This window comes from Protopterus annectens, chromosome 7.part0, assembly GCF_019279795.1.
Source record: "Protopterus annectens isolate FY-2018-M chromosome 7.part0, PAN1.0, whole genome shotgun sequence".
Lineage (NCBI taxonomy): Eukaryota > Metazoa > Chordata > Ceratodontiformes > Protopteridae > Protopterus > Protopterus annectens.
This window is the reverse complement of record NC_056739.1, coordinates 575,955,022-575,979,706: the sequence shown is the minus strand read 5'-3', so window position 1 is coordinate 575,979,706 and position 24,685 is coordinate 575,955,022. Positions and strand designations below refer to the sequence as shown.

General features: G+C 40.7%; 1 protein-coding gene across 2 annotated transcripts in view; it reads left to right on the top strand.

The window, feature by feature from the left end:
* The window catches only part of ACHE (acetylcholinesterase (Cartwright blood group)), a 656,195-nt gene that overhangs the window by 320,838 nt on the left and 310,672 nt on the right, over positions 1–24,685 (top strand). The gene's annotated exons all lie outside the window — the stretch shown is intronic.

The window sequence follows — 24,685 nt, the reverse complement described above, 5'->3', positions numbered from 1 at the left end:
CTGAGCTCAAAATCTAACTAAGATGTGGCTTAGAGATTCTGGGAGAACATACAAGCCCCCAAACAGTAGTGACCAGAGATCAAGATTGAACCCCAGGTTTTGGAGATACAGGACAAAGACCTCCTCCACTGAGCTAGATTTTGCATTCACACCCCTCAGCATGCCCCTTCATACCTCTCATTTGTCCCTGATTTTTAGAGATAGCTGTCAATTTTACCTCAGACTTCAGCACTATCCTTAATAAAATGTGTGATTTTTTTATAACTAAACAGTATATGCCATAGCTGTTAAACAATGACAGATATTGCAGTTACAAAATTCTTATTCTTCACCAAACATTATTAATACAACCTTTTTAATTTATCAGCTAAGTGAATAGTGTCTTTGTCAATATTTAAAAAAAAAAGTGTTCCTGATTTTGTACCTTATTCCTTATTATTATTGGCTTTGTCCCTTATCCTAGAAATAAGATGTCAAAAGTTATGTGTTACTATACTGGTGTCATGTATCGCATAGCAAAAAATAACTGTGTGTGTGTGTGTGTGTGTGTGTGTGTGTGTGTGTGTGTGTGTGTGTGTGTGTGTGTGTGTGTGTGTGTGCGTGTGTGCATGTGTGTGACTATTTTAATAGCAACACAACTGTAGTAAGTGGAATAACAGAGTCCAGGAACCCAAAATAGAATTCTTCCAGTTGGCAGAGTTCTGTGTTTCCACTGCAGCTTCATTCATTAAACTCCACTGTCCGGGCAACATTTAAAAAAAATCTGAAAGAATACAATGATGGTAGCCTCAGGGCCCCAAGAAGAAACCTCCTCTTAAGGACAGCTGCAGCTCACAGCTCAACAAACAGCCAACAGAGGGGCATGCGTGCACATATACATACACAGGTAAGTCAGGGACCAAGGATTTTTTTACTTTTTCAACATATGAGGGACTGTTTTAGTTATTTATAGTGTCTGCTACAGATTTTAACAAATTATTTTGCCATGTCCTTAGTTTATTTAATGTCTGGTATAGAGTTTAGACATCAGTATGGTAAAACGTCTTACTCTTTCAACGTCAGGTTTTCTGATATGCTGTAAGGTTTTGAAAATAATATTAAGTTGCCATTTACCAGATTTGCATGATGTTTGGTCACTGTTCACTGCCTTTTTGATAGGTTTACTAAGTGTTCTGCCTTACCAGTTTGTGCTTTTTATATTCCACAAAACAGAAGGAAATTGTTTATTCATTCATTTATTTATTTATTGACATTTGATTACCAGGAAAGTCCAACTGTGTAGGAGCCCATTTTCAGCTGCAGCCTGAGGAGAAAAGCTCCAAAGTATTTCAAAACATTTTAAAAACAATAATTTTACAGTCTCTAAAATTAATACAAAAAATATAGTTTAAATAATTATTCCAAATTAGACATAATATGAAAACATTGGTTAAGAATATATATGAGTTATATGACAATTTAACAGTTAGAGAAATTTTAGCCAGTTTATAGAAAAATTAAAGGTAAGTTAGTGTAATACAAACAGGAATTGCAATACGAAGTGAGAGAAAAACAAGCTTATGGTATATTTAAGGAGAAAGTCAGGGGAGAGAAACAGATAGACATAAGGAAGTGAGTGAAGAAGGGAGAGTAAAGAGAAGTAAGGTATGTGTAGGCATTAGTTCACATTTAGGGATATAGTTTACCCTTGTCTTGAGCAATTATGCCCTAAAATAAGCAGAAGGAATAAAATAAGAAATGTTAAACTGAAATAAAAGGACTCTCCAAAATGTGCAATAATGTTTAGTGTTTGCACCCCCAAGAAAAAGATGCTACTAACTTTATTAGCTATGTTCAGTGTATATTAGGCGTTATTGGCTTTTAAATCAGAACCAGATTAAAATACTTATGTTGTGAGTTTAATGAGTCAGACAAGGAGAAAAGATCTAGCTTAATATCAAGATTTCTTTCATTCTTAGATATGTAAGTAAGGCGGTCTCTTTAAACATTTAAGTCACTTTTCTTCATTGATCTCAGAGTAGGACCAAGATAGATAACTGAATGAGAGCCCCATGTCCAATTGCTAGAGGTTTGGGGATTCAATAGGTCCTATTTACTATACCAAGCTTTTCTATAGCACTTTCTGTTGACCTTTAAATAGTATTTTGCCAGTCCTTAAGTAAAGAGTGTCAGTTTATAGTCTCTGAACTGTCACTGGCAGAGGAAAGCGGGACATTTATTTAATCTTTTTTCAGCAGCCACCATGAGATGCAAAAACAATTCCTAATGGAAGAAGCTTAGTCCAAGGTAGGCTCAGCTGATACACATTCAAGTGGAAGATGTAAGTATTCAAGGGTAATAAAAGAATGTATTTCTTAATTGTTTTAGATGCAGCCTAAAGGAACAAAGGCAGGTATTCATTTGCTTTATCTTAGCAAAACTGAAGATAATTTCAGGAACCACATTTTTTAATCAGGTTACAGAACCTTAAGTGCTAAACATCAAAATGTAATAAAAAGTTCAGTGTTGCCAAAACACAATAATAATAATTATAATAATGAACAAGTAAATCCAAAGGTCAGTCAAAGGTGAGATTATCCACATTTATTAAAAAAACAGATGTATGTATAAATACTAAACAAGTAGATGCAAAGGTCAGACTATCCACATTTATTGAAAAGCAGATGTATATCTATATTTTACAATATGTTTTTCATAGTCGTACAACATTAACTAATATAGTTTTTCCTAGCAGCTTTCCTTAAATTTCTTTTTATCACTGTTTACTGAAACTATATTGAGTTACATTGTATGAGCTGACAGTGCACCAAAGTGAGATTTTTCACTTTGCACACTGCTGGGTGACCATGAAGATAGTGTATATATATATATATATATATATATATATATATATATATATATATATATATAAAACCAAAGGAATATTGGAGATCAACATTTGGATGCAAAGGTGTTTTGCACCCTTGCAGTAATATTTTTTTTTCTTTTTTTAGCATTTTTGAATTACATTTCTCATTATAAAAATAGATGAAGCATCGCTTATTTTAGAGTTACCCAGCTGAACATGGGTGAACGTTTTTACATGATTAAAATATTGTACAATCCTAGTGCTTATGACAGTATAACCAATAATAATAAAAATAATACTACAAACATTTCTGTAATTGTTCATGGGTTTTTAACTAAAATGTCCATTTGTCCTGTCACTCTGCCCTGGAATTAACTATTATTACTCATTTATTTCTGGAGTATATTTTATTACAATATCCCAGATAAATCATAATTCCTGCATCATATGAAATATCAGTCTCTTCAGTTTATTCACAGCACAGCAGTTGTATTACTAAATGCTTTCTGCACCATACATTAGAAAAACAGGTGTGTTTTTAATATGTGAGGGGATATGATATAAACATATATATATATATATATATATATATATATATATATATATATATATATAATATATATAAGTAATCTAGCTTTTTTCAAGTAACTATTAACTATGGAAGTGTTTCAGTGCAAACAGTAAACCGCTTCAAAGTAATTCTGCTTAGTTTTCTTTTTAGAAACATTATATCAAAACTAAGTGCTAAATAATTTTTCCATCAGAAGAAACAGAGAGCTAAATAGCATCCCGAAATAGCAATTTAGATTATGTAAAACAGGTTATGTATAACTAAAGACAGAAAAAATAAATTAGCACAGTGCAAAAGAAAAATGAATGCTTCAGTACTTCCTTTATTTACTTTTTTGCTGACTTTCTTTACTTATTTACGTATTTGTTGACAGGCTTTAGTCCCATTGGGTACAGTCTATTTTCAGGAGACATGCAAGGTGATAATCATACTGACAAGGACTAATTTTCCCAAAACTATCTCAAAACTTCTTTGCTCAAAAGGCTCAAAAGTCAATGGCAAATTTGAAATATTACTCTGAATTCACTTAAAAAGTTAATGAAAAACAGGTTTTACATCAACATAAGTTTTCAAAACAATATAAGCATGAAACCCTAATGTCTGTTATTAATGACTGACAATAATCCTTAGTAATTTACTAGAAAATCAGAAATGTTATGACTGACAAGGGCAACAATATGTAGCAAAATCAGGGACATTCTACAAATTCAGGTATATATGAATGACAGTACATAGGATACCAGGGGAGCCTTGTTACTTTTTCAGGTACCATGCTGGACAGGGTTTAAAAAAGGAAAATGTATTTGATAATCTCTTAGTGCTAATCTATACAAAGTATTTGGAAAGTAAGCTATTTAGAAGTTGTATGTAATGCAAAACAGGTAATTATGAATGATGTTTCTTTAATAAAGATTTGGATTTGAAAAAAGTATAGTCAAAGGGCGATAATAGTTGAAAATGGGTGATAAATGCTACTGCTTTATTTAGACGTATAGTTTATTTGAAGATGTAGTGAAATTATTTTAATGTTTTATAAAGTTTGATAGGTATAATATAATCTTTTACAAACACCTGATATACAGTCAGCTCAACTAGACGGGACTGCAGCTTAATGTCTTGTCCATGGGACAACATCACAGGAACTGTTACATTATATTTCTTATAAGTCACAAACATATGGCCTTTCTGGCTGCCTGTTCTATTTGAGTTCTGTTTTAATGTCATTCCAGAAATGCATGTTACACACTGTTGGGGAATTAGGAAACCTAATACAAAAAAAATCAATAATAAAAATGTAGCAATACATAACAAACATAACAAAGATTTTTCCAAGCAATTGGAATAAGCTTCCTTTTACAGTGAGAAGAAGTCAGTTGTTAACTTCATGGAAAATAATCCTGGCATATGTATGGGAATGAAGATATATCAATATGACAGCAATGGGCTTTCTGAAGTCTGGATAATCAGATGTATGAATGCAGTATCACTGTTATACTGCAACATTGTACATGTTAAACACCATGAGTGCAAACAGCTGTTGTAGGGCTAGAACTCACAATCTTGTAATACTCACCTCATCAAATGCATTATCGACTGAAGTAATGACCACATTCTAAGCTCATATTACTTTATGTGATATGACTACTACAGACAGAATACGCATTTCAAACTATACAAGAGCTATTAATAATTTCACTGCTGATTGTTGCAATACTGCGATCATGCATTTGATAAAAACAAACCCACAACACAATTGTATACCACTGTATAATATTATTAGCTTTATTTCTGAGGTTATTTCATTCATATAACGTATCCCATTTCTTTCAGGAGATTATTCATTTTGTTATATATTTACTTATTGTTAACCAAGGCAAAATATTCTTCAAAAAGGACACACTTCATTATTTGTGAGCTTTATTTATTTATTTATTTATTTATTCATTCATTCATTCATTCATTCATTTATAGATTAACTGTTAACCAGGGTAATACAGCATTCAGAAATAACTGATTTCAGCCAATATAAAAAGAAAGGTATAATCATCAAAAAAAAAAAAAACAAAGGAATATGTGTGTGTGTGTGTGTGTGTGTGTGTGTGTGTGTGTGTGTGTGTGTGTGTGTGTGTGTATATATATATATATATATATATATATATATATATATATATATATATATATATGGGTTCCATACACTAGATCGAATTTTCACTAATTCGAAATACTGCATGGGTGTTATACTGAACTTCCGTCCAGTACTCATGGACCTCAGGGTTAGGGCACGGGTCATAGCCATAGGGCTATCCCCTTACCATAACCTGTGCCCTAACCCTAAGGTCCGTGACGACTGCAGCGCAGTGAAGGACATAGCAATGTCCTCCACTATGGTGTGATAGTCACGAACCTTAGGTTAGGGCATGGGTTAGGGTAAGGGGATAGCTTTACTAACTATCCCCTTACCCTAACCCATGCCCTAACCCTAAGGGCCATGACTATCGCACCATAGTGGAGGACATAGCTTGTTTTTTTATGTCCTTCACTGTGCTACCTTGTTTTTGGTGAAGTGCACTTACGCAAAAGTTCACTTTCGTTAAAGTGAACCTTCGCAGAAGTGAGGCTTCCTATTACAAGTTCGAAGTAGTGAACTTTCGTTCTTGTAATAGGAATCCATGTATATATATTTTAAGTATAGAGGAAAGAAGAGTACAGTGACACTGTATGATGACCACACCAGACTACCAAACAAGTTAGATAGACATCAATTACATTAATCTTCCTGGATTAACACCATTTACAGTTTTTACTGAAAGATTAAATCTAATTTATCAGAGGTGTTAGTAATAAAAATCTTCCATAAGTACACTGTCACAGAGAACTTTCAAATCATATCTATTCATTCTACATTTGTTCTTCATCAAGGAAGCCATTTTAAGGTATAACATGAACTAATTAAATGATTGCTTTTCCAGGGCTGGGAACAAGCAGGGCTATAATCAGTCTAGCTTTTGAGCATAAGTTGACTAAGTTAGGAAACAGAGCAGGGTCACTCTGGAGGGTATGCAAAGACAGAGGCCTTCTGTCCTGTGGAAAGAAAGGGTAGATTTATTTATTTACAATTTATTTACTCGGTGGGTGAATGGCTTGTCTACTGACTTTTTCAGCCATGACCTGGTCTCAGACATGAGCACAGATATAATAAAGCAGCACAAGAGAAATACATGAAGGCATGAAGACAAAAACAGAAAGTATAAAGTTACACATCATGATTCAAACTGGTAAATCTCTCAAGGTTAATATACATTATTTAAATGCAGTACATTAGAGCTGAGCATTATGCATCTAAATAAGAGCATATAGGCTCATAATTGCTTATAAAATACATATATATATATATATATATATATATATATATATATATATATATATATATATCATGGGTACAGGTGCACCATGGGGTGCCTCTGTTTTGAGTAGTGACCTCCCAAAGATTTAGATATTTTGGGGCCAAATAACCATGCTTCAGTTAAATGAGACATGATTTTTTTATGTAAATCCAGGCACAAGTCTACTGGTATATAGTTCCAAAAGTTCTTAGTGCTGTTCCACAAATGAATAAGTTTAGAACTACACACAACTTTCAAGTAATATATTTCCTTAATTTTGCAGATGCAGATATTGATGTTCATCATGTTTCACTGTTGCAGTCATTACAATTGGGTTATCCTGCTGGCAGGCTACCCGCAGTCGGTCTGAATTCCAAAGTCTAGGTCCGGCATCGGTTGCTGTCGCCTCCTCTCTGACGTCAGTGCGCCAGGGGTATAAAAGATGCAGCCGATGCCATTTTCTTCAGTCTTTCTTGCCGCGCGGTGCCCGAAGCAAAAGCAGTTCGCAAGTGCCGGTCGGCCGACTCCTGAGATTTTCGTGTTCGAATTTCAGATCTGAAGTCTTCATTAAAAGCTAAATACCCCATTGGGGAAACTTTTTTCTTGCTCCAGACCGATGTCAGAAAAAGTTAATAATTGTATTTCTTGTGGGAAGCAAATACCTCATAAGGACTTTCATTCCTACTGTATTCCTTGCCTAGGCCCTGACGACGACGTTGCTAATTGTAGGTTCTGTGCTAGATTTAACCAATGCACTATTAAGCGTCGGTACGATTTTGCATTTCACTATTTTGGCAGAAGATTTAATTACAAAATGTCGTCAGACAGCCATCCGACTACCGCAATTCACAAGAAACACAAGGAAAAAGAAAAGGACAAGCATCCGAGGTCCAAAACTGACGACGAGGATTCTTCTAAGCCAGTCGCCGGTTCGCCGGTTCTCAGTGAGGTGTTTTCGCAGCCCCTGATGCCCGCTACTTTAGAGCCGCAGGCTGCTACCGACTCCCACGTGGAGCTGACTAGGCCACTGGAAACTCAAGGTATTGGAACCTCGGAAACTATTCCCTCAGATGGGTCCAGAGCCACTGAGCAGGCATCGGCTTCTGAGGGTGTTTTCAGGCCAACACAATTATATGTAAAACCGACTTCAGCTTCAAAGGCAAAGACTAAAGCACCTTTAAAGACAAAGAAACAAGTACAGCAGCCCCATGGACAGGCCTCCATGCCTAAAAAACAGATGCTCAAAATGGCCGAAGACCTAATTACTTTGATCAGGGGTTCCCATCCCCCTCCTGATAAGAGGCCTAGGCAAGAGACAGAATATGAATCTTCAGATCAGGTTTCCATTTCATCTGATTCCTCTTCTGAGCAGGAATACTCTTTTCCTCCCTGTGAGGATTCTGATGGTGAAGAATCTATTCCTTCATCCTCTCCTCCTGAGGATTATTCTTTTGGGGAAACTCTGCATACCATGAGGGAGCATTTTCACTGGGAGAGCCAAGATTATTCAGAATCTAAGAAAAGGCTCAGAGACTTCCTTTTACTGCCTCAGCACAGGCCCCTTGCTATTCCTCCTGTGTTAGACATTGTAGATGATGTTTTTTCAGAGTCCAGTCTGACTCCTGACTCCTTGCCTCCAGCTCCTGTTAATCCAGACAGATACTACAGGGTTCCTGATTCACATAAATTTCTTTTTAAAAACCCTGCTGCTGACCCAGAAACTATCTCTCAGGGTCCCAAAGGGGTCAAGGCTTCCACTGCAAAAAACCCTACCCCCTCTGACAGGGATTCTAGGGCACTGGACAGATGGGGAAAAAAGATTTACACTTCTGCTACCTTGGCTATAAGGGCTTTAAATTGTCAGTTTCATATGCTCAAATATCAGCAATATATTATGTCACTGCTTAAACAGAAAATGTTGATAAATTCTGAATGTGCAGAAAACAAAGAAATGCAGGATTTATTGCATGCAGCTGAACAAGTTGGAAAGCATACTTTGCAATGTGGTTTTGATTCTCTGGAGGCCTCCTGCAGGGCCGCTGTTACGGGTTCTGTCATCAGGAGGCATGCTTGGTTAAAGGAACAGAATCTGCCTGATCATGTTAAAGCAAAATTATTAGATGCTCCATTACAGCATGATACCTTGTTTGGTGTTAAAGCAGAGGAGGTGTTGAAGAAAATGGAGGAGAAAGCAAAATCTATGCAAACAGTCAAGGATTTCTTACAGGTACAGCCTCCAAGATTTAGCAGACACTGGCCTACAAAGAATTGGTCCTTTCCAGTGTCAAAGGGGCAGATAAAGATGCCCTAGAAGCAGGTCCCAGCCCCAAGGCACATACAGGTCTAAACAATGGGGTGCTTCTACCTCCAAAAGCAGAGAAGACAAATTACAGCCATACAGGAAACAGTCCCAATGACTTCCCCCTGCCTGCGCCAAGCTCTTATCTTCTGGCAGCACCTTTAGGGGGAACACTAGCACTTTTTCATCAAAATTGGCACATAATAACCCAGGACAAATGGGTCTTGAACATAGTGTCACAAGGCTACAAGTTTCGCTTTCATACCCTGCCAAGGGCACACGGTTTGCCAGACCTGCCAAAAAAATCAATGGGCAGAGGCACAAAAGCAAATTTCATGCCTCATGGACATGAGGGCCATTCAGCAAGTACCAGAGCAAGAGCAGGGACAAGGATTTTACTCAAGACTGTTCTTGGTGCCCAGAAAGGACAAAGCCTGAAGACCTATACTAGACCTATCTATTGTAAACACATATCTGGATATTCCAAAATTCAAAATGTTGACTCTGCAGCAGCTTCTGCCCATGCTGGACAAGAAGACTCGGCTTGTGACTTTAGACCTAAAAGAGGCATACCTGCATGTTCCAATCAGACAATCATGCAGAAGATACCTCAGATTCATAGCGGGCTCAATGCACTACCAATTCTCCGCACTGCCCTTTGGCTTATCTACTGTGCCCAGGATCTTCACAAAATGCCCAGCTCCAGTAATTGCATTTTACAGACAAAGAGGAATACAAATATATCCTTACTTGGACGACTGCCTCATTCAAGCAGAGAACAAGGACATTCTATTACAACATCTGGTGTTTGTAAAAAGATTACTAGCATGCCTAGGGTACACGGTAAATGAAAATAAATCAAAACTTGTACCCTCTCAAGTGATAATATTCCTGGGTGCAAGCTTAAATACAACTGCCCAGATGGCTTATCTCACGCCAGACAAACAAAGACAACTGACTACTTATTTCAAACTGTTGACAACAAAGGCCCAGTTATCTGCAAGAAAAATTCTGCAGGCTTTGGGCTTCATGGCATCCTGCATTCTGCTAATTCCATATGCAAGACTGCATATGAGGAAACTTCAATGGTATCTAAAAAGTGTTTGGACTCAACATTGTCACAGCCTGGAAACAATAATTACCCTCATTCCCTGCCTGCAACAGGAGTTTCGATGATGGGCAATTTCCTGTCACCACAACAAGGGACAGCCATTCACTTTACCCACAGCCAGGCAAACATTAACAACAGATGCATCAGATTATGCCTGGGGGGCCCACATGGCAGGAAGATGTATTCAGGGCACATGGTCCGCAAGCCAAATGCATCTACATATCAATCAAAAAGAGATGCTAGCTGTTCAGAATGCCCTGACAGCCTTCAAGGACCAACTTCATCCGGGACAACTACTGATAAAAATGGACAATACCACAGTCATGTGGTACATAAACAAGCAGGGAGGCACTCATTCCTATCCCCTTTGCAGACTAGCCATGACCTTGTGGGACACAGCATTGACTTACCAAGTACATCTGCAGGCACAATTCCTGCCAGGAAAGATAAATACTCTGGCAGATGAACTAAGCAGAAAGCTCATGGATCCCCACGAGTGGAAATTGGATCTGCAAATATTCAACATAATAACAAGGAAATTGGGATGCCCGGACATAGATCTATTTGCCTCCCTTCACAACTGCCAACTACAGAGATTCTGCACAAGGACTTATCACAAGCAAGCATGGAAAGTGGATGCTTTATCTTTCAGCTGGAAAAACTTAACAGTATATGCCTTTCCTCCACTGCCCCTCCTCCCCAAGGTACTCCTAAAGGTCAGACAAGAGAAGCCAAAAATGATACTGATTGCCCCAGACTGGCCCCGCCAGCACTGGTACCCAATCCTAAGGAACCTGTCTCAATGCCCATCCTGGACATTACCTCAAATTCCTCACTTACTGTCCCAACAAAACAGCCAGATCCTGCACAGCCAACTCAAGACCTTAAATCTGGCAGCATGGCGGATAATTTAGTCATTCAAAACACCCCTCTTTCTAAAGCGGTGATGGATGTTATTTTGGAGGCCAGGAGGCCTAGTACCAGAAAATCTTATGCTGAAAAATGGAAGAGATTCTGTGCTTGGAACCAGGCACAAGGAATTGACACGATTGTACCAAATATTCCTCAGATTTTGCAATACTTAACTGAGATGCTGGACAAAGGCCTTTCCTTTTCATCAATTAAGATTCATGCCTCTGCCATTTCAGCTCATTACAATACAGAGCCACCTGTTTTTTCTCATCCTTTACTAAGGCAGTACCTCAGAGGAGCCAAAAACTTAAGGCCTCCAAGGAGATCACCAATACCTGCATGGGACCTCAATTATGTCTTGGAAAAACTCACCCCGCCTCCTTTTGAACCAGCCGCTACAGCTGATATAAAATTTTTATCTTGGAAAACAGCTCTGCTCCTAGCAATAACCTCTGCAAGACGATTCTCAGAGCTACAGGCACTCATGGTTGTGGAACCTTTTATCAATTTTCCATCCAGATAGAGTTTCTCTGAGGGCAAACCTGACATTTATGCCTAAGGTAGTGTACAGTGTGGCCCTTAACCAAACTATTCATTTACCTACCTTTTATCTAAACCCACAGAATAAGGGTGAGAGACTTCTGCATTCTTTGGACATACACAGGCAGCTGTGCTTCTACCTGGACAGAACCAAAGCTTTCAGAAAGACTGAGCAATTACTAGTGGCATATGCTGCAGGATTACAAGGAAAGGCTATCTCAAAGCAGACTATTTCAAAGTGGATAGGCCACTGCATTCATTTCAGCTATTCACAACATGGCAAATCAGTGCCTAAGGCCATTAGGCCACATTCAACCAGAGCAGCAGCCACTTCAGCAGCCTTCCTCAGAGGAGTACCAACCAAAGACATTTTAGAGGCTGCAACCTGGAGCTCAGTGCACACTTTTACAAAGCACTATCACTTACCTCTCTACTCTAAATCTAGGGCAGGCTTTGCCACTGCAGTTCTGCAGGGCCTCATAGCCACTCCTAATCCTATTTAGCTCCATCCTCCCAACCTTAGCTTTGGGATTCAACCCAATTGTAATGACTGCAACAGTGAAACACGATGAACATAGTACAGTTGTGTACCTACCATAAATGTAGATTTTCGAGTGTATTCACTGTTGCAGTCCAGGTTACCCACCCACCACCCCCCTTATCTTTGCTGGAACTTATCTGTACTTCTCTATTCTATACAACCTATGTGGTGTATTTGCTGGTAGAGGAAAGAATAATTTACTTTGGTGCATGTATGCTTTATTGACATATTTTTAGCTTACCCTTTTGGGGGCACCTGACATCTGAGGCAAGAACAACTGAAGAAAATGGTGTCGGCTGCATCTTTTATACCCCTGGCGCACTGACGTCAGGGAGGAGGCGACAGCAACCAATGGCGGACCTAGACTTTGGAATTCAGGCCGACTGCGGTAGCCTGCCAGCGGGATAACCCAGTTGTAATGACTGCAACAGTGAATACACTCGAACATCTACATTTATGGTAGGTACACAACTGTACTTTTCCATACTTGAGTTCAGAAATATAGACGTAATTCCAAAGCCATTTAATTTAATTTCAAAGACATTAATTTGGAGCTTTTCTCCCCGGGTCTCCGCTGAAATTTGGCATCATCCAAGTCAAACTTTCCTGGTAAAAAAATGTTAATTAAAATAAAATTAAATAAATAAATACATTTATTTATTTATTTATTTATTTATTTATTTATTCATTCATTCTTTTTTCCCTTAATTGTGAAAGTGGAATAACTGAAAGAGCTCTTGTCAGCTTCGACTGGAGCCAAAGGCAGTAGAAGTAGTACTGTTAAAATAAAAGTAGCAATGTAGCCCATGAGCCACTGCAAAGTGCACAAAGTATCAGTACTTAAACAATAACAGCAAAATCACTAATGTGCACAACTTCTGGGACACATCTGTGGAAAGCAGATATCATTTTGGTTGTTCAGGTACATGTAACTTGTAGCCAAGGTATGTCTCTTAATGTAGACACTAGTAACCCTTGAAAACAAATATTATCTTCCACATTTTCATCTAGCTTGTTACCAGACATAACTCTCTAGGTTAGCTAAACACATAGCACATTAGATTACAGCAATGCTTTTTAATTAAAGATGAAATGGCAGTAACTGAATTCAACGTAAGGTAATGACAGCCACAGACAGGAGCAGCCTTAGGTCAACTGGTGCCCTAGGCAAAGGGCACAACGGCACCCCCCACCACACCACCCAGTGCCCCCATCCTGGTCTACCTACACCAAATAAATACTGGTAAAGTGCCCCCACTGAAGCGGCGCCCTAGGCAGCTGCTTAGTTGGCCAATGCCTAAGGCCGGCTATGGCCACAGATTAATACAGTGAGTTGTAGTAATTGGTGAGTATTATCTACTACTTTTGCATACATTTTTCAGTGCCAAACCACAGTAGGGTGTGGCCTCTAACTGAGATTAAACCTTGGGGTAACTTATTCAAAGTGAAAAAAAGAAGTTATGTCTTACCATAACTTCCATCTATTTTGTTCATCTTCTTTCATTCATCACTGATGGGTTCAGTTCCGAGCCCTCGGAACCAAGTCGGCCTTATTACCAAACTCGTGCCAGCCAAAAGCTCTTGAGCTAAGTTTCTACCCAGAATGCCCTTCTCCCTGTTACCTCAGATTGAGTTTGATAGAGAAAGAGAAGTAAAGCCAAGGCCACTTCTGGGCAAATACCCTAGGACACTACTTGGACCCAAAGCATCCCCCAGGAGCCTTTGGCAGGGGAAGTAGGGTGGGAAGTGATGAAGAAGATGAACAACATAGATGGAACGTTATGGTAAGACATAACTTCTTTATCTGATGTTGTCAATCTTCTTTCCATTCATCACTGATGGGGCAGAATCCCAAGCTACCTTGAGGTCCATGGGCGGCCCTTATGGAAGAATATTCCGGAGTATCATTGAGCTGAAGGCAGCTCTCCCACTGAAGACCAAGTCCAATTTGTAATGATTGATAAAGGTATGAGGCTTAGCCCAAGTAGCTGCTTTGTAGATGTCATGCATGGAAGCCCTGGAATGGAAAGTCACAGATGTTGGCATAGATCTAGTGAAGTAAGCTTTAACTTTTGGCATAGGTTCGTTACTGAGGAAATAGATGAAATGTATGCAGTTCCTTAGCCATTTCGATAATGTAACCTTAGAAACAGCATCTCCCATTCTGGGCCCAGAAAAAGAGATGAAATGCTGTTCAGACTTATGGATAGATTTAGTCCTGTCTAGGTAAAATCTCAGTTGCCTATGTACATCCAAGGAGTGAAGGCAGTACTCTCCTCTATTAGAAAAATTCAGAAAGAACACTGGTAGGTCAATGGTTTGGTTAATGGAGAATTCAGAAACAACTTTGGGAAGGAAGGAGAGATTTATCTGAAGTGATACTCTGTCTTTATGGAAGACCAGATAGGGCCTCTTGATACACAATTTCTGCAGCTCCAAGACCCTTCTGACAGATGTGATGGCTACCAAGAACAAACATTTCCAAGACAAAAGCTTTAGGTCACACTCCGTAGCAGGTTCAAAAGCTTTTTGAGTCAAAGACTGAAGGACCAAAGTGAGGTTACGTGGTTCCACAGGCTGTCTGATAGGAGGCCTGATATGAGAGATTCCCTTTAGGAAGGCCTTGCATAGATGTAAAGAGATAAGAGGGGTGCCATCTATACCATTGTGGAAACTAGAAATTGCCACTAGGTGTACTCATACAGTAGAGGCAGAGGCTCCATTATCAAAAAACTTAGCCAAGTATTGAAGTACCACAGTTACTGGAGCCAAGTAAGTGTCTAGCATGTTATCCTTAGACCAGATGGAGAACCTTTTCCATTTATCCTGATATAGTTTTCTGGCTGATGGTTTATGAGAGGCCAGGATGATGTATCGAACAGGCCAGGAGAGATTAGCTTGCCTGGCAACTAATGGAAATGGAGAAACCAAGCTGTCAGCTTGAGACTGGACAGATTCAGGTGGCTCAAACCTTGGGGGTGAGTAATCAGATCTGGAAGAGGGTTCAGAATCCATGGCAGATATAGTAGGTGAGGTTGAAGGAAGGGGAACCAAACTTGTCGAGGCCAGAACAGAGCTATGAGGATCACCTTGCATCTCAATGGAAGAGCTTTCTTTAGAAATTGTGGAATCAGGGGAATGGGAGGAATGGGTAAAGAAGTCCCATGGGCCAATCCTGGACTAGAGTCTCCCTTGGGAATCCCCCTCCAGGGGAAGAAGGGCAAAATAGCTGCTGCACTTGTTGTTTGAAGGAGAGGCAAAAAGATTGCAGCAAGGTTGACCCCAGTGGCTGAAGATTTCTGTCGCCACTTCGGGGTTGAGAGACCACTCATGAGGCAGGAGGATGCATCTGCGCAGTTTGTCCGCAATTATGTTGGAGCTCCCCGGGATATGTGTTGCTATCATAAAGCAGTTGGAAGCTATCACCCACTGCCAGATTCTCATGGCTTCTTGACACAGGGGGTAGGACTTGGTTCCTCCTTGCTTGTTGATATACCAGACCACTGACATATTGTCTGATTGGATTGCAATTGTCCCGGAAGGGAGAGCCAAATGAAAGGCCTGCAATGCTAACAGCACCGCTCTCAGCTCCAGAACTCTGATATGCAGGCGGACCTCTGAGGTAGACCATGTGCCTTGGACTGTCTTCCCCTGGAAATGCCCCCCCACCCACCCAATCAGGAAGCATCCATGTTCACAATGGCTCTGGGCTGAGGGGATTGAAATGGATGACTCCAAAGTTCTGTGTCTGACCTCATCCACCAAAGGAAGGCCAGTTTGCAGGAGTTGGCTATTTGGATCTGGTAGTGAAGGGGGTGATAGTTTGGGAACCAGACAAAAAAGGAGCCACTGCAGGATCCGGATTTGAAACTTTGCTAGAGGCACTGTTGGGATTGAAGCCACCATACAACCCAGGGCCTGAAGAACGTCCCTTGATAAAACTTTTGTGTGACAGAGTATCACTTGGAGCTGCAGCCTCAAACACTGGAGTCTGTGGTTTGGGAGTGACAGTAGACAGGACTGGGTGTTGAACACTGCTCCAATGAATACTATTTGTTGTGCAGGAGTAAGGTTTGATTTCTCCCAATGTATCATTATTCCCAACAATTTTTCCAGAGAGAGAGTGTACTACAGTCATGTTACCAGAAGATACTCGGTGGGGGCAGTGAAGAGCCAGACATCCAAATAGGGAAACACCCAGAATCCTTGTAGTCTCAAGTGAGCTGTGACCGCTGCTAAGCATTTCATGAACACTCTGGGGGCCATAGAGAGTCCGAATGGCAGGGCACAAAATTGATAATGATTGTCCCCTAGCCAGAAGCAAAGCAAACTCCTGGAGAGTTTGTCCATCTTGATGTGGTAATACGCATCCTGGAGATCTATCGAGCACATCCAATTGCCTTCTCTCAAAAAAGGGAGAATGGACTGAACCATGACCATCCGGAATTTGACTTGGATGACAGACTTGTTTAAGCTGCTGAGATCCAAAATGGGTCTGCAGTCCCCGTCTTTTTGTTACCAAAAAGAATCTTGAGTAAAATCTGGATTTGCATTGGTCTGGTGGGGCTAGTTGGATGACTATTTTTTGAGACTGTTTTATTGTTTCTGAAGCTGCTGCTTCCCTTTGACTGGGTGGAACATCGGGAAGCTTTCTCGGAAAATTTGGCTGAAAAGAAAGGGGAATGGTGTAACCTCTGGTGATGATACTCTGCACCCAACAATCAGTTGTAATAGATTGCCAGGCAGCTTGGTGCAGAGAGAAATGACCTCCGACTGCTTCCAGTGGTAAGCAATCGGGCTGCCCCTCAGGAGTGCTGGTAAGGCTGTCCAGAGAAAGAGCCCTTGGACCCTTGGTTATGAGGACCCCCTCTGCCTCTGTAGGGGTGTCTTCTGGAATTGTTACTCTCTCTGCCCCTGGGGGTATTATCACCACGTGCAGCACAGAAAGGACCCTGAGATTTTTGTGTCACATTTTCCCACTCCTCTGGTTCCTTGAGAAGGTACGTTGAGGATTGGAAAACCATAGGCCTATGGCAGACAGGGTTTTTCCATCTTGCTCGCATCTGGCTAGTGTGTCCTTCACTTTGGAGCCAAAAAAGGATGATGTTTCGATGGGAGCATTCAAAAAGGAAGACTTGAAGGGGTCCGTGAGGTCACAGATGTGCATACAGGCATGACACCTCATGACAATGCCCGAACCCACTGCTCTGGCTTCCCCTTCAGTCGCATGTGAAAGCAACCTCATGGACAAGGTGGATATCGATTCCAGGGTTGAGAGCTGCGAAGCCACTTTGTTCCTGACCTCATCAGACAACTGTCCTGTGAGTGTCCTAGAGTGTTCGGAGATCAAGTCTCTCTAGAGCCTCATAAAATGTGCCAAATAGTTCAGGGACTGTATAGCAAAGGTCCCTGATGCAAAAACTTGTTTTACAAGTCTGTCCACCACCCAGGACTCCTTGTTTGGTGAGTGGACAGCGGGACTTTCCTCAGCCAAGTCCTTTTTCATGGCCGCCGCCACCACCATAGCATCAACTGGTAACCCCTTGGACAAATGTGGGTTCTCCTTGGGAGTGCAAAGAATTTTGTCTGGTCTTTGAAGAATCATCTCAATGGAATCAGGGCTATTCCACACATGCTGCACAATGAGCTGGATGAGTTTTTCGGCAGGCGGGGTCACCCAAGAGGTAGAAGGCGGGGCATGAAAAGCCTGCAGGAACACAGACTCCTCAGACGAAGGGTTGGAGGGCTTTCAGTCACCTCTCTGTTTTAGGATTTCCAAGATGTCTCCAAAGGAGACATCATCAGGAGGTGACCATAGGGACCCTTCACCATCATCATAGTCTATGTCTTCTGTTAAAGACTCCTGGGGTGAGCCAATGTGCTTCATCTTGCACATCCTCTTCCGAGAGAGCTCCTCAGTAGGGGTCTCTGAGGAGGACTCGGAAGAGCGGGTACCCTGAAAAGGGGTGTCCTGTGGCTTCTCTGCCCAGTGTCCCAAGGGGGTGATCTGTGGCAGCTGTAGCTCAGGGGGTGAAAACTGGGGTTCCGACATCACAGGAGTGCTTCCAGAAGTGAGAGCTGTCTGCATCGCGCAGAAGGCAGGCCCACCCAAAGAGGGATGGGAGCCCAGAAATGAGAAAGACAACCTCAGAACCGGGGTTACACCCCACTCTAACAAACCTGCCCCCACAGCAAGATCGGTGCATATGAGGCTATCAGCACTGAGGATGGAACTGAGGAGAAACACTGCTCTGAACCCCGGGCCGAAGTGCCCACCCCCCCAATCCCCTGATTGAGGAAAGACCAGTTCTGCAGGAACCGAGGACAAAAGAGGCAAACTCGGATTCGGAGTAAGGTGCATTATCGGTGCCGAGGAAATGGGTCCCGAGGAGGATGTCGGAGCAGAAGGCTTCAGAACCGAAATAGTCACAGGAGGAGAGTAAAATGGAGTCCATGGAGAAAATGACCCAAATCCCACATGGGGAGGGGTCTTAGAAAGTGTGGGTATCCCCCTGGCTATCAACAGCTGGTCCACAAGACGCATGTGATCCATCAGGCTCCTGGTGGATCTAGTGGATACTCTGGATGAGGAGTCAGGACGTTCAATGAACAGGCTATACACTTGGCCCAGAAATGGATCAATGGAAGGGGAGTATCGAGTCCATGGTGTAAGTTCTGCTGGCACTGAAGTCTCAAGTTTCGAGACTGGTAGTAATGGGGTCAAATCTAGTTTCATCTGTAAAACGCTCGGTAATGAAGTGGCACTTGGAGCCGAAATGGTCTTTTCCAAAAACATAAGTGTCGAAGATATCAAAGGTGTGCCCTGAGCCGAAGTGGCCACAGGTGATGAAGTCGAAATAGGCGTGGTAAGGTTAATAATTGGTGCCGGAGGTAGGACCAGTGCCAAAACTGGTGCCGGTGTCAAAGGTTTCGAGATGTTCAGAGCCAAGGAGGACGGCGCCATAGAGGCAGATTTGTACCAGTATAAAGATATGAGAAAACAGAAACACCTTAGTAAAAAACAATCCTAACAGGCTACAGGAAAGAGGAAAAAATACCAGCTATGGTATTGAAGGAATACGACAAGGGTAAGGGAGGAAAGGCCGTACCAACAATGGTACTAGAAAGATTGCCAATGGTAATAATGGGTAGATAAGAGAAGAACAAAACAAGGTCTGAGAAAAGAAAACAGACTAGAAATATTATTCGCTTTATAAAAAAAGGAAGATATCCAAGGTTTTATAAACAAAAATCAAATAAAGTTCCACTTAGCTGAGAGCTTGGCTGACATGCAGTTTTATGGCTACGCAGCAAACAAGATCTGAGGTAACAGGGAGAAAAGCATTCTGGGTAGAAACTTAGCTCGAGAGTTTTTTGGCTGGTGCGAGCTTGGTAATAAGGCTGACAAACCTATCAATGATGAATGGAAAGAAGATTAGCAACATCAGATATGGAGTTTGATGAATGCTGTCTTGCTAGCATTTAAAAACATCTAGGTTGCAATGTATAGTATCATTATTTTTCCTGTGCCTAAGACAATTTTAAGAATCAGTTCCTTAGCTAGAAACAGTAAACAGCAAAAAAAAGCTTATGTGTTAGACAAGATTAGCATTCTCACTAACAAAGAGAGTTTGCTTTTCCAAAAGTACCCTTTTGAAAAGATTAAAGAACGTGAGCCTCTTCTGAAAGGACTTTAGAGGGCATCTTTATTTATTTATATTTTGTTTTTTAATTTTTTGTTAGCTTATATTGATATGCTTATATTTATTAATTTATTCATTCATTTACTAATATATGTTTAAAGGGGCAGTCTACATTTCATTTGAAGTAATAGTACATATCAGTATATATCAGAAGTCCTTTCTGAATTTTAAATTAATATCCAAAATGAGTTACAGTATGTTTACTGCTGGAAGCCAATGTCTGGAAAAAAGTTTGTTATGATGTGCAAAGGAGATTGATTGGTCAAGACAGAATCCAAGATAATAAAATAAAGTAACACTGCCTCGTATAAAACCATAAGGGTCAGAGACAGCTAGTTGAGCACTAGAGTTAGAGTTTAATGGATTTGAAATGTCATTGATTTAGTTTTAGTTAGGACATTTTATTTTTTTATTTTGCTTCCAAAACAATTTTAGAAATAAGTGAAATCAGTTTTCAGATATTTGTACATACTACCATCCAGACTAAGTCATGAGTAACAGATTAATTGCAATAGTTGGAATAGACAGGGAGGTCATATATGAAGAAGTAGAAGACAAGGGAACCCAGCACAGAACCATGAGAGACCCCTGTGGATACATAACCTGGACAGAACATTTCCAGTTTTTACTAAAATGTCCTGGTAGAGACGCAGTCCCTGTCCCAGGTACAGAAACTGTAGATGAAGTTTGCTTGATGATGTTGATTAAGTAAAACAATATGGTTACCACATGCAGTGGCTTTTGTTAGGTCTGCAATCATTGTCCCTGTCATTAATCGATTATCTATAATTTTTGCCATGACAAGTCAGAGAGAGAGAGAGAGAGAGAGAGAGAGAATTATCGTAGTTCTATTTCCTTCCCAAAACAGTATTGGATCTGAAACAGAATTTCATGTTTGTTAAGCTATCAGGCTAAGCTTTACTTGAGATTGTCTACTGTGGCAGTTTGACAAAATGAGACAGCAAACTGTTGTGGGAACAGACAAATAGTACAGAGGTTTTAGGTAAGTTAAGTAGACAACCAACAGTTGCAGATTTCCAAAACTTTGACTACGTTAACCTACATATAGAAATTATATAGATACTGCACTGAGTAAAGTTTTAATATGGTCTGTTTAATTTCAGTCCAGAATTTAATCTGGATGTGAAAGCAGATGCCATTACTTAGTCTGAAAATATATGGGCTTAGCAATGTTGACCTCTATTCAAAACGATTTCCTGAGGTCAGAGATTTATTCAGGAGCAGTAAAACAGGCTGAGGCATTTATAGCTTCCATGTAAAATCCTTAAGTTTTGGTTTAGCTTACACAACCTCAGTGAGCCATTTGTACCTACCTATGGTAGTTAGTGAAAACAGGTCATCTAAAGCAACCATGAGAATATTTATCAGTACTCAAAGGGTATTACTGGCACAGAGAATCCATGACAAGACTCCACTCTGACTTAGTGCTAGAAAGAAGGCAAACTCTCTGGCAATTGAAAACTGTTTCTGAGATTAAACTTACAGTTGAACTTTATACAGGACACTGTTGCAAACAGTGGACTTTGGTCTTGTTGACTGCAGTAATTAATTTGTGGCAACATATCCTTAAGAATGACTGGTAATGCAGTCAAGGGTAATCTGTTTCCCAGATGTGACATCAGAACTGCTAATACCTATTGTCTCGAAAAAAGTTGAAAGGGGACATAAAAGTGGTTTGTAATTTCACCTCATTAAAACCATGAGTGTTTGAAAGTTGCTCCTGGCAGTTTGTGCAGGGGTTAAGGTTGCAAGCTATAGTCCTTATAGTGCAGGGTTTGATTCTCACAGCCCTCATTTGCCTACCATGTGACCTTGAGCAAGTCAATTAACCAGACAATGCTCCTGGGTTGCCCTAGAAAAGGAATTTTGAGTCTAGTGGGCCTACTTGGTTAAAAAATAAGTATTGGTATTATTAGTATTATTATTACTAAATAAATCATTAAGCTGTAAGAGTTGAAAGTTAGCCAGTGGTGATAGAGAAGAGAGAATAGAGACAGGGGAAGAGAATGGGCGAAAAGATTAAATTTGTCAGAACAAAGCCACCTTTCATTTAGGTCATGAAGGATTTAAAAACAAAAATTATGTGCATACCATAATGATAGATCCATGTTGTCTTTCTCTGTTTGGTTCGACCTGTGGGTTGTCGGATCCAGCTTTGATCAGACACTGGCCAATTCTTTCAGACTTCCAACTCAACAAGCTCTGACTCACTTGTCTGCAATTCCACACTTCTCACCAGACTCCTCAGATTGAGTTTGCCCCAGCTAAGCCATCCTCTAAGCTACAATAAACTATCCAAACCAACTAAGGATGCAGGACTCCAAGAATAAGAAAAGGACAGCCTCCATTGTGTGGCCATCTCAGATAGGAAAGTTTACCAGAATAAGCCAAGGTGGGGCAGGAGGGGGGAAGGTTGAAGCAGAGACAGACAAAATAGATTTATCATTATGGTAAGTATATAATGTTTGTATCTGATGATGCCATCTCCGTTTGGCTAAACCTGTGGGACAGAGTCCCCAGCTACATATAAATCCTCAGGAGGAACTAAGGAAGGGCATTCTGCAACATGGTGTAGCCAAAGGAAGCACTGGATCTTGAATGAATATCCAGCTTATAATAGAAAACAAAAGTGTGATGACCCATCCAAGTAGCAGCTGCACAAACTTCATTCAGTGATACTCTAGAAAAGAAAGCCATAGAAGTAGCCATAGCTCTGGTGGAATGACCCCTAGGTTTGCTTGGTAAAGTCTTGCCTCTCAAGGCATATGCAACAAAAGTACAGTCTGATAGGCACTTGGATAAGGTCCCTTTAGACACAGGTGTGCCCAACCTACATTTTGAAAAGGAAATAAATAACTGACTGGGTTTTTTAAATGTCTTGGCATGGTCCAAATAAAATCTCAATTGCTTATGCACATCCAAAAAATGCAGAGGATATTCGCCTTTGTTGGAGAAATTGGGGAAAAAACACAGGAAGATGAAAGGAATGGTTATGATTATTCTCAGAAGCCACTTGGCAAAAAAGATGGATTCATACGGACAGAAACCTTACTTTTATGGAACACTAAATAAGGAAGAGAAGAGTAAAGCTCTGGTAACCCCAGAATCCTCCTTGCTAAAGTAGCACCCACAAAAATAAGGTATTCTAAAACAACAACTTCAAGTCTGACATTGCTGAAGGTTCAAAAGGAGAGCCTGCAAGGACCTGCAAAATAATCATCACATCCCAGGAGGAATCAGATCCTGAACTGTGTGACGCAGCAAAAAAAAGGTACCTTTGAGAAAAGCCTTGGAAATCATGAGAGTAGCCAGGGGAACATTACCCCTGCCAATGTGAAATAGCTGCCAACTGCACATTAATGGTAGTAAAACTAGAGCCTGACTGAAACAACTCAACAAGAAAATCTAAAACAGATTCTAAAGGGGCAGAAAAAGGATCGAGCCCTCAGGATTCTGCCCAAATTGCAAAAAGTCTCCACTTATTAGAATACACTTTCCTAATCAACGAGCAGGCTGGTGATTAGTCAAAGGCCCAGACAAGAAAAGAGATGGAACATTAGCTGAGAAGCCCGACCCATCTTCTTAGAGGAAAACATCCTTTCCACAATGTTGAAGGCAGAAGCTGATGCTGGTCTTCCAGAACCAAAGGTCGCAGTACCTGAAGATACTAAAGACACACTCGAGCCAAGGGGAGCTATGCCTAACTCCAACATCAAAACTGTAGCTGAGTTGTCAAATGCCAAAACTCTGAGCAGGAGGGACAAACCTAAAGCAGAGGTCATCATCCCCAACCAGGAAACCTCAGCCTCAACACCATGGCGCCAAGGTCCAGATGGCCCTGAGGTAGTGGGAGTCAGTGAGACCAAGGAGGGAGTTTGAACTGAAGACAGCCAAGCCATCAGATCCAACCCCCAAAGGTGGGAAAGCAGCTGGGCCCAATAGCCTTGGATCCAGGAGGCAGAGGGATGAAGTCAAACAGATGGCTCTGGCGAGGTAGACGGGGAAGAATGGAGAAACTGTCCTACCTTAAGGAGCCCCTTTAAGCAGAATGGGGCAAGGAAAGCTCAGAGCCATTGATGGAGCCTTACTGGTGGTCAATGTTGAGGGCAATCGGTTCTGAAGAGAAGTGATGGGGCACCTGAAAGTCAATGGACCTTCAGGTCCAGTGAGTCTGAGGAAGATGGACCTGGGACAGAGGCAGAGGACGACCTTTTCTGTTTCCCCTTGGATGACTTGGAGTACCAAGACTGATATTTGTCAGGCCCAATCTTCAGGGCTGAGGAAGAAGTAAAAGCAAACAAAGAGCCAGCAGGAAGAAGGCTCTTAAGGACTAACTTGGCCCAAAATTCTTTGATGGCCATGGACCCAAACCCCTCACAAACAGAGCATGAAGAGTCCAGGTGAGCAATTCCCAAACAATACATACATTTATTGTGTGTGTCCTGTGATGGTAATTTATGTGTTCTGAATTAGCCTATCTACTATTACAACCAGCAGAAAAGAGCTATGCTAAGACTAACACAAATACCAAGAAAAGGTCAAAACACTACACATAAGAAAAAGGCGGGAAGCCAGTAAAAATACAACAGACACCTAAAAAAGCTACCTAACTACTTATCTACCTGGAGGAAAACACACTAAACTATGCTATCAACAATATTCTGGTAAGGGAAGGCATAAAGAACCAGAAAACACTATTTTAAAGCTATTGAAAAAGAATACATTGAAGTGGAGCTGGATCAAGATGTTGACAATA